Here is a 12314-nt window from a genome sequence, read left to right as displayed (position 1 = left end):
TTGAAATTGTGACACAATTAAAGTTCTCACATTGCAAAGGTATTGTTGGCTGAACAAGACATTAGTAGTTCTACTGGTAGTGGAAAAACAACTGCTCTCTCCAAAGAAGTTTGATTTAGACTGTTAAAGTTACCTGTTATACTCTTTACAAGATTTGTAGAATTAAGTTCACCCAAATGCAATTGAATGCACAAGGTTTAAGTAAACAATGTTCTCGCATGCTCTCTCATGAATGCAAAACAGATGTCAAAAATGTTACTGAATATTCCCTTCAAAACTCCATCAAAACAGCCTGTGCCTTTACAGGGTTGCTGCAGAGTTTTTAAAATCAAATTTAAGACTTTTAAAGACCTTTTTCAAGACCTGAACAAATACAATTAATAGCCTACCGTATCCCCATACCAAAACAAACCAACAGAATCTCAAAATAAATCATGTATCACAGACTTTTACTTAAACAGCCAGGGGCACACATTCAACATGGCATTAACATTGATCGTCAGTAAATCAGGGTTGGATATATGCAAGTTTAAAATATTCAATAAATGTTTTCCACATATATCACATTAAAATTGGTTTATGTACCATCATATAAACAAATACAAATTAGAGGCCGGCCAATATTGGATTGTGCTGTTTCAATAATGTGTTGAAAGAAAGCCAGTTAGTTTGGCAAATGTTTTGTTTTTTTAATTGGTAGCCTATATTAAATGTTCTTAGTATTTCCTTCCTGTGATGGGGAGGGCCAGACAGTGGCTAACAGCATCCAAATTTAATTAAATTACAGATGCACTCATATTTCAAATTTCGATACATAAATTTGAAATACATCGGGGACTCTTATTTTGAAATGTTTGCGCTTCACTGCTTCCAGCTGCTCATTTAAACAAATAAGGGATATAAAATGTGCACTCCTACAATAATCTACAACCAGGGTTGGGAGGTTACTTTTAAAATGTATTCCCACTACAGATTACAGAATACATGCTGTAAAATGTAATTTGTAATGCAATCCGTTAGATTACTCAAGGTCAGTAACGTAATCTAAATACTTTGGATTACTTCAGCACTGGTTATTTTTTTCAATTGTTTTGACTATAAAACAATCTACTTGTACAGTAAGACAAAATACACATGTAAAAATATATTCTCTTAAAAAGGCCTAAATATCTAATGCAGTGTTGCTTAAACAAGACAAATCAAATGTTATTTTTTTACAGGAAAAACGATACAAAAATTCTTATCAAGAATACAAGTTTTGCCCTAATATCAAAGGTATTGTTTTTTTTTATCTAACTTGGATTTTCATAACAAAAAAATATGATCACGCAGCATGTAAAATGGCTAAAAATATAATTTTAGCTTAGCCTTATCTCGTGCGACCCCTCGTCCACATGCGTGGATGTTGTATTTTTTGCTTTGCTATATGCAACACATAATTTGATTTAATTTAAACTGACTGATATCAGTTCAGGGGACTCTAGGCTGTCAGTACAGGGTTAAACTTTTGACGTATACATTCATGTGACAAAACAGCATGGTGTCGATCAAAGCAGAGTTTGTGTTTGGTTGAAATGGCAACATAACTTCTTCTCGTAAGAAACGTAATTATTTTTTTTACATTGAACCTGTTTGAGTCCAAAGATTAGAGTCTCTAATTTCATCCAATATACAATTTTTTACATTTGAGCAATTTATCATGAAACGACACGCTGTTAAACACAGTGACCACATTAGTGGACTGTTTCCTCAATTCAGTTAAAATATCCTTTATTTACTGTGCATTATCACATTGAGTATAAATGGATGCATCCAAAAACTGGAAAATGCTGCTTTCAGAGGCTTTGTGGAGTTAGGATGGAAATAAGGTGCATTTCAAACTGTTCTGAGAGCAGTGCTGACAGACAGCACACTGGAGGTTAAGTAATTCACTAAATAGGGAGCAAGGGAACATCCTATAGCTCTCCGACCAAAAGTTCAGTTTCGGGCTGCAGATGACGTTTGGACCACTCAACATGTTTGGTAGACATGGGACAACGATAATCAGTACATAGATTCAGAATTTATAATGTATAATTTTATTTTAACATGGTTGGAAGTAATTGGATGATGCTAGCCATTGCTTTGAATTAGAAATATTTATGCAAATTTCTGATGTAATGTCTGAAACGTCACAAAAACATGAATGAACAACACTCCTTGAAACATAATAAACAATTTGATTAAAATAATCTGACATTCTAAAGTTTGGTACTATTTAAATTTCACAATTTAGTCTCAGTGTTCACATATGTGGGCATTCATTTTTCCCATTAGGTCTAAAAAAAAAAAAAAGAATGTTTTTTGCATGTTTCTTAGAAGCTACTAGTTACAAATCAAAAAGGGGAATGGAAAATGCACACCGCAGTCATCCAGGGGTCTCAGGAGGTTAAAGCTAAATTTAATTAATCTGAATTTACTCAAGGTTTATTTCCATTTCTGCTGCTCCAAACTTACTTCAAACGTACTTCTCTGTCTGCTCATATGAATATAAGACAAGAATGTGTTTCACCCCGGGAGTCTCAAATTTGAATCCAGGGTGTGCTAAGTGACTCCAGCTAGGTCTTACAAGCAACCAAATTGGCCTGGTTGCTAGGTAGGGTAGTCACATGGGGTAATCTCCTTGTGGTCACGAATAGTGGTTCTCGCTCTCAATTGGGCATGTGGTAAGTTGTGCGTGGATCGCAGAGAGTAGCATTGGCCTCCACATGCTGAGAGTCTCAGCGGTGTCATGCACAACGAGTCACGTTATAAGATGCTTGGACTGACTGTCTCAGAAGTGGAGGCAACTGAGACTTCTCCTGTGCCACCCAGATTGAGGTGAGGAACTGTGCCACCACAAGGACCAACTAAGAATTGGGCATTCCAAATTGGGAGAAAAGGGGTTTAAAAAAAAAAACCTTGTATTTGAGTAAGAAAGGTATTTAACAAATAAAAATCTGTATGCCTTGAAGGATTTTTATTGATATTTTCTGTGTGTGCAAATGTTTTCTGAAGAGAAGAACAAGATCATGGTCCCACAATCACTCTTCACTTTCATCTTCCTCCAGCTCCTCCTTAAACAGTCAGTTGTTATAAATTAATATTATTGCATTGAATTTTGAGCGTTTGAGTAACGCTGACTCAAATGGTACACAATAATGTTCTATTCCACACAGCCTTTATCAGCGCACTTGCAACAATTAGCCTATACTGAATATATAATTGTAATTTTGACACTACTGAATGACATCAAAGTAGTATTCAGTAGATCAACATGGCAGAAACCATGTGGAGGTCCAGGCTGACAAAAGGAGACCAGCTTAAACCATCTTAGGCTGGTTTAATTTAATTTTTTTTTTCAGCATTAGAGGTACCATACAGAGTTCTACAAAAGCATACTGTATTTTCTAATCCACTGATGTGACTGAAGTCTTCATCTCATGTTCGCACCTTCACAAACAAATAAGCCTATATCCCAAACTATAAGGCAATAAAAAAAGGTAACTTTCAATAAAGCAACCAGAAGAAGAGAAAAGGGGGAAAATACTCAGCAAGAAAACTAATAAATGAAAGACTGTGTAAGAAATACAGAGAAAAAATATTTTAGGTCTCAAATTTCATTCAAATTTTTTTTCTTTTTTTCAAATTTCCCGCGATATCTCTGACGACATCTGAATGAGTCTGTCGCGCTACTACAGCATACTGAAGATTGTCAACAATATGCCTTATCTATATCGTGATAGCCCACGTCCTAAATATACAAACACTAAACACAAACCCAGTTGTTTGATCAATTATTTATAGGCTCCAACCCAGCATTTCTGGCGTTAATTAATGTCAGGTGACAGGTCTTAAAGGGATATGACCCTATTTACATGTGAGGCGTTATCACATGCTCTTCTTCTTCTCTGTCAGCCGAGCATTAAAACTTTAAAATGTCAAATTGCATTTCTATTTATTTCTGTTAATTTCTGACCTGCAGATCAGATATTCTGATTCCATATTCAGGAATTCAATATGGTACAAAAATGCAGGTCTGATTTATCTCATGTAGGCCTACCTTTATCATACTTGTATGTTGTAAACCAACCAATTTATTGTAGTAATATTCTGACATCACAAATCAATAAACTTACCTGAACTGTGTTTGACAGAGGAACACATTTTAATATCCAGATGTAAGCATTTATCCTTTGGTATACTGTATGTGTATCATCATCATGGCCTGTGACCCCATTGACCCTTAATAAATGTTCAGGTGATCTAATGTTTCGGATATTACTTTTGTGTTTCAATTTATAGAACAATCTGTCTTTTTTCTCTCCATCCATTAGCACCCTTAATTGTTGACAAGTATTGTATTTTCATTCCACTGGATGGCAGTGTTGCTCAACCCAACAAAGCTTCATCACAATATTTCAATCACAAACCTTAAAATAACCAGCGTACCATAAAGGTCCACAATAAGATCCCACTGTTATCTAGCATAAACTCTTCAATTCAATAAATTTTGTATTTAAAATCACATAATATCTTAAAACATTGTCAATGTGGTATATATCCTGTTTTTTAATGACATCAGACAAATTAACATCTACACCAAATTACAGTTTTGTGTCATTAAACAAAAAAATTGACAAATGTCCACAGTGAATTGTAAATTGAAGTATGTGGGCTGAAGAGTAATGAACATCACCTCATTACGATTTGTGTCAAACAAGTGAAAGCTCTCCCCATGTCCCAAGAACCATTGCAGGTGGTTAAGTAAGCAGCTCAGGAAGCTGTATACAGATAACGGCTGGGTGGGGGATCCGCCCTGATCCCTGCGATTAGATAATCCAATTCATTACATCAATTAGATCATCTCACAGAGAATGGGGAAAAGTGAATTTAGGATGAACTGCACTAAAGAAGCAAAAGTGAATGAATGGGGGTATGTGGCACTTTACAGCATAGAGGCCTAAACAAACACACATATAGAAATGCATACACTATTTACGTGTTGGATCAATTGTGACATGATTTGGGGGTCATCAGATATGTCTTTCAAAAATATTTCAGAGTTAATTGGCACTTAAAGGGATAGTTTACCCAAAAATGTAAATTCTCTCATCATTTACTCACCCTCATGCCATCCTAGATGTGTATGACTTTATGTCTTCCACTGAACACAAACGAAGATTTTTAGAAGAATATTTCAGCTCTGTAGGTCCATACAATGAAAGTGAATGGGTATCAACATTTTGAAGCTCTAAAAAGCACATAAAGGTATCATTAATACTACAGTGGTTAAACCCATGTCTTCAGAAGTGATAGGATAGGTGTGAGTGAGAAACAGATACAAATGTAAGTCCTTTTTTCCTATAAATCCTCCTCCCTGCCCAGTAGGTGGCAATATGCAGGAATACTGTGAATCGACAAAAAAAAAAGAAGAAGAATGTGAAAGTAAAAGTGGGGATTGATTGTGAAAAAAGGACATAAATACTGATATGTTTCTCACCAATCCTTAATATAGTTGTCTTTTTTTATTTTTTCAATACTATAAGTAGTATCTATTGTTACTAAAGAGATGTGGGTGTAAAAAAATGGATAAGATAAAGGAGGTGGAATGTCCTGGGTCTCTAAATACCCACAGTATAAATTTAAGGCTTAAGGTTACATAAATATTCAACTATAAAAATTGTCTTTTTCACGCCACTGAACATCATCAATGGAAATGTCACAAATCGTTATGTCGTTGGATACCCAGCGCTTACATGTCACTCAATTTGTAAAGTCATTTTTGTAGTGTATTTGAAGTCGCATATTAAAAAGGAAAGACTTTAAAAAGGAATTAAACAGACATGGTAAGGCTTAATTATCTAACACACACACAGAGAGAGAGAGAGAGAGAGAGAGAGAGACTCAAACTCTTCAATTGCTAGTCCATGGATTTCTGTGCCATCTCTGACCATAGTTTAGACACTTAAAATAAATAGGTAGGATGAAATAATAGATAGATCCACAATCTAATACAATGCAAAATACTTATATTGAAGGAGGAACCTAGTGACTAAGGGGTAGGCTCTTTTGACCAGTGAGCAGCCACCTATAGCAACAACCTAGATCACCCTGACAAGTACCTAGAAATGCCCTTGCAACCACCCAAAACACATTTACATTTACATTTATGCATTTAGCAGACGCTTTAATTCAAAGCGACTTACAGTGCACTTATTGCAGGGACCATCCCCCTGGAGCAACCTGGAGTTACGTGCCTTGCTCAAGGACACAATGGTGGTGCCTGTGGGGATAGAACCAACGACCTTCTGATTAACAGCTCAGCGCTTTAGCCCACTACGCCACTACCACTCCCTACAGCACCCTACAACACCCTAGCATCATGGCGGAGGCGTTTGCATGGTCCAGGACCAATGACATTTACTTAAGAAAATGTAAAAATCCACAGTAGTTCTCTAATACTAAATGATTAAATACAAATTATTCCAAACCAACTACCCAACAGAGCCAGTCTTTAAGCTTTGGAACTGAAAAGGTATGTAAGATCTCTTATAAAATATGGAAAGAATTAATACAGAAGCGGTTTGATTGTTCGCTGTATCTCTAATATGTTCTCTCGGTCTGGGAATTTTCTTTTAGTCAAGATAATATGCAGTGTAGAATCCTCTTTTAAAAGTACTATACACAAATCCAGACAAATGCATTCATTTATTCTTAAAAGCAAAGAAGAGAGGCTCAAGTATGTTCCTATTTAAAGTGAGAATGGCAATGAGCAGTGAATACATGAAGGGTTTTTTAAAGCAATGGCACAGATCACGCAGTCTAGAACACTTAAGCTGTGGCATATAAAGATGCATGTAAAGAATTTAAGAGGGAAAGAGAGCGACTGGGACCTTGGGGTCAGTCTAAACACACAAAGGAAGCCAGATAGAGTGAAAGTGTTTGAGGTATGGTAGGTATGTGTGGAACTGACCTGCATTTTAAAGAACTGATGAGATGTCCGTGTTTGTACTGTAGTCTGACTGATGGGAATGTGCCTGTCATGCTGCATGTTTCTGATTGAGGTCTGATGAATAAATGAGGCATGACGACGCACGCAGGTGTCGCCACATTTATGATTGGTGAGTGCATGCTTGTGTTTGTACGTCTTGTACTCAGGGATGCGGCAGTGGGTTAGTGGTGTCACTGTTTGCAATGGAATACTAGCTTACTACTTACTCAATACTGGTCAGTACACACTATATACCAGGGTATTCTAGTTAGGGTTCTAGATGACTAAGCATTTTGACACCGTAGAGAACAATTTTTAATAGAATTGGACAACGCATTGTGTTTACAACCTGATCACACATAAAGTCAGCATGTTGTTTCCGAAAGTTCTACTACCCTAGGATCTGCCCCATTCGGCAACTTCCATCAACAATTTTTGCATCGGCTAAAGTGTTAAACCTTGCTTTGTGGTGCGGCCAGAAGCATGTTGCATCAGTTGTGTGGAAGACCCGTGTTTGCATACCACATCGAAATCAGGTCCTAATCGCTGATGCATCAATCAGTGATGAGCGCGATTCGGAGTTTGCATTTTTATCTCCAAACATTACAACTTTTCTCCACTGGTGGTTAGGTTTAAGTGAATACAACTCGCTTTACAACTCGCTATTGGTGCCCCTCCATGGACATTACACCTGGAAAACAGAACTCACTCATGCCCATGAGGCCAACAACAGTTAACATTTTGTCCACTGGGGCAGTGTCTCGAATTTCGGTAAGCACAGACCGATTTTAGCTAAAGAAAAGTCAACCTACTCTTTCTGTTTTCAATGTATAATAAGTCTGGTGTGTTATGGGGGTGACCAGGGCTAGTTGTCACACACAGGGAAGTTGTCACAAGGACTGTATATCTGTAACAATAAGATCTGGAATCAAAAGTCCAATTGCACAAATGTATGTTTTCTCAAGCAGAGGTTTTGAGTGTTGGTTTCAAACACCTAGTTCAAATCAAGCTTCAATTAGGATATTTTTTCACTATTATCATTTTTTGGTTATAGCTCATGGGTAAACAAGCAAACATAATTAAACCACACAGGCATACATCAAAGGAAGTGTCAGCTATATTATATTATAAAGGCACATTTTCCCTTTAGGGTTTAACCGTATATTTGGACAAAGGTATTTTGTCATGTGTTTCAAATGTTTGCGCTTCATCATTTATTTAATTTTCATTTTTGCCAATGATAGGCTGTTTATAATATTATTTTCATATAATTATATAATGTGATGTTCAGTAGTTTAGATTTGTAAAAAAAAAAAAAATAATACAAAAAAGCATGTGGCTCCATAGTGCCGATATTTTAGAGAGTTGTGATGACCGTCTTTTGACACTCCCTCACCGACAATGTTTAAGGAGTGGGGGTAGTTGACATGAAGCAGTGGCCAGAGGTTAGTTACGTTGATATCATTAACTACTCCGAGTTACAGTATGACAGCCAACAACTGTATTAGTTGAGCCTGAACTTGTACGCCAACGTACTCTTAAAAACGGTTGCTGTTTTCAGTCTGGATCATGGCGGTACCCAGATGTTAGTCAGGAAAACTGTAGATAATAGGCTGTTAAATGAAGGTGTAGATGTAAAGCCAGGCATAGATTTTGGTTTGGTGGTTGCGATGGTGAGGACACATTCCCCAGTCACAACCCTATGTTCACACATGTGCCACTGGTATAGTGGCAGGTTCCATTGTGACAACTTTCCCCATACAGAGTAGTGTTACAATATGCCTTGCTATTGGATGAAGTTGTCACAAATGGTCAACGTGTGTTCAGTGAACTGTATCTTTTTTTCTTTCTTTTTTCTGTGTAAGAATGGTGAAAATATTCAGAGCTTTTTGGTAGGCAAGCCTTCAAGGAATGTGACTATGCAGAAACTGATGAACATCCCTACTGTATCCTAAGAAATATTCACTGGAGTAAAAAGTGTGACAACTAGCCCCGGTCTCTCCTTCATTAAGATAATAAAAAATAATCAATTACAATGGGCAAATATTGACCCATAATACAAATAATTTCTGACTTGAATTGATTTTATTCAATAAGTGAAGCACTAATTATTATTCCAAAAAAATTGTGCATGTAAATGCACCCACTGTTGCACAACTCACTATATTTGTTACATGATCATTACGATGTATGTTAATTTAGCAAGTGCCGTCCATTTGTCATTCATTCTAATCTCATATGAATCCAATTAATCCAATTTTGTATAAAGAATTCTTATTTTTAGTAAATTTGGAAATGGAGGGTTAAGTTGAGCACATTGTGTTGTGGGATAAAGTATTCCATGCAGTGTGCTCTGTAATATACTGCACAATTTAACAAATTAAGTGTGCAGTATGTATACTAGATACTGCAGTAATAGTACAGTTTGGTATTATGTTATTCTTAACACAGGGACACTGATCTAAAGGTAGAAAATCAGAACAATGGAGGGGAGGAAAGCAGTGCCACGGCAACCTCCCCGTCGGCCCGGCGACAGACAGTCCCATGACATCACAGCAGCGAGCAGCGGGGGAACGAAAGGGAGAAATGGCACAGAGAGTAGAGATAAAACGGACAGATAAAAGAACAAGTGAGGGGGGGAAGAGAAAGCTGATAAGTAAAGAGAGAATTGTGGAGAGGGGTAATTCATCGATGTGCTGAAACAGGAGACAGCGGCTGGGGATGGGCGGACTGCTCCATTTTTCCTCCGGTATTATCAGAAAACATTCATTACCACTGCTGACCACTTTCCCAAGCTCAACGAATGACCACAACCAGTATTTTACACTAATTTAATTTAGTTCCAACCATGTATGACTTTCTTTCTTCTATGAAACACACACACACACACACACACACACACAAATATGTTAGGCAGAATGTTAGCCTCAGTCACCATTTAAAAATTATAGGGGGTTTTAAAAAGTTTACAAAATCAACCAGTTTTCCGAAATGTCCCCAGCTGATTATTTGTAATTTGTTAAAGAGATAAATGTGGGTGAGGAACAGATCAATATTTAAGTCCTTAAAATATTAAGGACTTTTTAACCAAACAAATCTCCTCCCTGCCCAGCAGGTGGTGATATGCATAAAGAATGTACATTTCCAAAAGAAGAAGAATGGGAAAGTGAAAGTGGAGATTTATTAATTATTAATAAATATTAACCTGATTCTCAGCCACGCATATCATATTGCTAATGGAGATGGGAATTTAACTACTGGAGCCATGTGGATTACTTTTATGCTGCCTTAATGCTTTTTGGACCTTCAAAGTTCTGGTCACCATTCACTTGCATTTTATGGACCTGCAGAGCTGAGATATTTTTCTAAAAATCTTTGTTTGTGTTCTGCAGAAGAAAGAAAGTCTTACACATCTGATATGGCATGAGTGTAAGTGAATGATGAAATTGTCATTTTTTGGTGAACTATCCCTTTAATACTTTTTCTGAAGAAACATAAACATAGATGACATTGTCAAGAAGTATTAAAGATATCTTAATATTCTTTGAGATACTAGTTCAGAACAAAATTTCCTTTTGGTATCTTTATTTTAAATGTTCTACATAGTTAAATCACAGAGTGGCTATAAATAAAAGGCTTTGTCATTTATAAAGACCTCAAACTGAGGTGGATTTCTACATCCATTGTGTTATTCACAAACCTATATCAAAGTGAATTAAAATAACATTAAAACTTTTAAACTTGATAAAAAAGAATGATATAAAGGCTAAAGGATAACTACATTTAGTTAAACTGAACACATTTCTGGTTTGGTGTTAAAGGGGTAGAGTCCTACTGATCAAGTGGTGTTATGGTGGTAAATAATTCAAAAAGTTTGTGGAAAAACTGACACAGCTTCCAAACTTGCTCCCAAATTAATACTACAAAATTTCAACTTTAAAGCTCTTTGTGTGAGAGATGAAACCCTATGTTCATTGGAAGGGCATTCGCAGCAGGCCAGTGAGAAAACAGTGTGTTGTCTGTAATAAAATGTTGAAATGGTCGCAGATGGCCAGTGGGCGGCTGCGGCCCTGAGTGCAGCATGCTCAGTAAAGTGTTATCAGTATCTGACATACAGGAGATCTCTGAGCATCTGAGGCATCCATATCAGGAGCCTCTACAACTCACGCAGTGCTCCGCCTCGGCCCGCGCCATCAATCACTCTAACCACTAATACCGAAAACAGAGCTAAATGTAGCTAACCAGTCATTCTGCTATCACAAACAGTGCTAAATAGTGAATGTGTTGTTTATTTTCAACCAGCACACAGGAGCTTAGCAACATTATTCTGTCAAAAATGTGGACTACTATATCTTCAGATCCCTTACAACAACTACAAGTGATTTTATAATTCTATCGATGTCCAGCTTTAAGTTAGACTAGATAAGCCTATTGATGTTAACTTAGCACTGAGATGCTATTGGCTTAATCTAGAATGCAGGTACAGTATAATGCCAGATACATCTTAACCAGTGGAACCACAGTTAACACCAAAATTCCATACATAGAGCAGATATTGTTACTGTAATAATACTGGAGTAACTTGCCAACATGAAAAAAATTAAAAGAAAGAAATTAAACAAAACAACAGAAAGATTTTTAAAGTTTCTGTTTTGAATGCAATACACGTATGTGGGTGAAAAACTATGGTTATAATGGGTACATTTGTAAGCAATACAACAATCACAAATGTATTGATATGCTGGGGCAGATTGGCCATAGGGAGAACAGAGAGTTTTGAGTTTTCCCGGTTGTCCGGCCAAGAAACGGTGCCGAAGGGGTAGCGATAAGCAGAAACGGGCCACTCCATTATGCCGAAGTGAGCTGCGATATGGAAAAGGGCAAAGACCCCACAACAACTTTTGGGCCACCTGCTAATCGCAGGGTTGGTGGTTCGATTCCTGGCCCACATGACTCCACATGCCGAAGTGTCCTTGGGCAAGACACTGAACCCCAAGTTGCTCCCAATGGCAGGCTAGCACCTTTCATGGCAGCTCTTCCATCATTGGTGTGTGAATGGGTGAATGAGATGAGTGTAAAGCGCTTTGAATACCGCTAATGCTAAAAAGGCACTATAAGTGCAGACCATTTACCATTTATTTGAGGTTAAGATTGTTGTCATTGGTGGTCAGATTAGTTAATTGCTGCTGTCCATTCCAGAGGTTCTGAACTGTGGGAAGTGTGATGTGTGAGGTCTATGAAGTTGAAACAAAAGCCTGGCAATAACTGGCAATATTTTATGTTTGTTGTATGACAACACAAG

Source organism: Xyrauchen texanus, chromosome 45, assembly GCF_025860055.1.
Source record: "Xyrauchen texanus isolate HMW12.3.18 chromosome 45, RBS_HiC_50CHRs, whole genome shotgun sequence".
Taxonomy (NCBI): Eukaryota; Metazoa; Chordata; class Actinopteri; order Cypriniformes; family Catostomidae; genus Xyrauchen; species Xyrauchen texanus.
The sequence above is the reverse complement of the archived record's forward strand: the minus strand, read 5'-3'. Positions refer to the sequence as shown.